This window comes from Octodon degus, unplaced genomic scaffold (assembly GCF_000260255.1).
Source record: "Octodon degus isolate 3935 unplaced genomic scaffold, OctDeg1.0 scaffold00011, whole genome shotgun sequence".
Classification (NCBI taxonomy): Eukaryota; Metazoa; Chordata; class Mammalia; order Rodentia; family Octodontidae; genus Octodon; species Octodon degus.
Genome location: NW_004524587.1, coordinates 14,139,783 through 14,141,751, shown reverse-complemented (window position 1 = coordinate 14,141,751; position 1,969 = coordinate 14,139,783). Strand labels below are relative to the sequence as shown.

The 1,969-nt window shown below is 37.9% G+C and overlaps 1 protein-coding gene and 1 pseudogene across 4 annotated transcripts in view; one reads left to right on the top strand and one right to left on the bottom strand.

Moving 5' to 3' along the window:
• Positions 1–1,969, top strand: part of Dus2 (dihydrouridine synthase 2) — a 52,508-nt gene that overhangs the window by 27,344 nt on the left and 23,195 nt on the right. The gene's annotated exons all lie outside the window — the stretch shown is intronic.
• The window catches only part of LOC101590918, a 2,259-nt pseudogene continuing 1,968 nt past the window's right edge, over positions 1,679–1,969 (bottom strand).

Sequence of the window (1,969 nt, the reverse complement as noted above, 5' to 3'; positions counted from 1 at the left end):
ACAAACTGAACTAAATGAAACTTTCCTTCCTGAACTTTGACACCCAAGAAACTAGGGACATGGATTCCTTCTGGGGAAGGAAACCTGTTTTTATTTGGTTTCACAGTATGTAATAAATTAAGAAAAAAAACAACAATGTGTAATAAATTCCCACTGCAATGGTGCTACTCAAACTAACAACTGGCGTATACCTGGGATACCAGCTCATCAGAACTAGATGCTGTAATTTTACATTCTGGCCAAATATCCTTTCTGTTATGATTCAAAACCTGAAGCCAGATTAAAAATGTGGTTTAAAAATTCTTCCATTCCTCAAGGAGGAGGACTCCTTATTCTTCGTAGTCTTTTTTTTTTTTTTAAAGACAGGGTCTCACTATATAGTTTAGGTTGGTGTTCAGCTTACTGTGTAACCCAGGTTGACCTTGAATTCAACAATCCACATGCCTCAGCGCCCCTAGTGCTGGGATTACAGGTATGTGCTACTATGCCTGGTCTCTAAGCTTTTGTTTGTTTTCTTCCCTTCACTTCATTGCTTTATTTTGTTCAGTGTTTTCCATCAAAGCCAGTTCCATGCGCATGGCAGACAAGCACTCCACCACTGAGCTACAACCTTAACCGTTTTTCATTTTGCAAGGAAGTCTTGCTAAGTTGCCCAGGGTAGCCTTGAATTTGTAGTCCTCCTGCCTCAGCCTCTTGAGTAGCTGAGATTGCAGGCATTTACCACAGGGCCTGGTTAATGTATTTATATTTTTAAAGACCATTCCCCCCATTACTAAAGCAAAGTATATCATGTCTAGAACTTGAGAAATATAGGAAATCTTTTTTTAAAAACAAGTTTATTTAAACAGGACACTTGACATAAAGGGAAAAGTATCTAGGATTCTTCTTTTTTAAAGAGTAATTTACTCCTACTTAAAGACAGATTGCTCTACATGTAACAGCTACATACAAAAAAGTTATAAAATTGTCCTTAGCTTTACAATAAGTGAAAAACATTGAAATTCTTCAATCAAACAAGGTATGCAAGGAATTTTATGCTGCTGTCTTTTCTGTTAAACCAGTGAGAGCAAAATAACTTACTGGAATATAAAGATAAGAGCTGATGAGCATGCCACTAATGGAGAAAGGGGATTAGTTTCACAGAACCAGTAATTCTTCATCCCATCTCCTTTTGATGTCAATCAAAACACTGGCCATTTAGTTAAAAAAAAAAAAAAAGCAATATGCTTGTGCACATACACCAGATACTTTATGTACAATAAAGGAATGGGGAAAGGGTAAAGGAAAGAATAAAGAAAACTATACTATTCTGTAGTGGTCAGGATGTCATGGAACCAAATTGCAGTTTTCTGGGCCAGCCAAATAGCTCAGAGGATTAAAGCGCCTACTTAGGCAGATGCAGGGCCTAGGGATTTGATTCCTGGCCTGCTGTGCTGGCACCACCCTTGGGGCGAGCTGAGATGGCGATTGAGACTGGGTGTGGTGACACGTACCTGTAATCCCAGTGCTTGGGAGGCTATAAACAAGAGAATCATTATGAGTCCAATCTGTGTTGTGAGATCCTGTAGACCCTGTCCTAAATGCATTAAAAAAAAAAAAATTGCACTTTTCTAATTGAGAATGTATTCTTGGTTTGTAAGAACAGAGTTCTGGAGTAGAGTTGTTGCAGGTTACTTTTTTAGTAGATGCCTCCTGTCTGCTGCTGGAACACATCAATTACATCTTCACTCTTCATTTCCAACTGTGCAGGTGTGTGTGTTTGATTGATTGGCTGTCCAAATCGGAATCTGATCTGCCTCATTGACAAACCCTGTCATTTACAATAGGCTTTCATTAGTTTACTAAATGGTGTATGCGTTTTTTTTTTTTTTTTTAAATCTGATTTGTTTATTGCTCTATGCCAGTAGGTAGGATAGTATTCAACACAAAGCATGTATTTAATACATATTTGTGGGGTTGTTTTACAGTT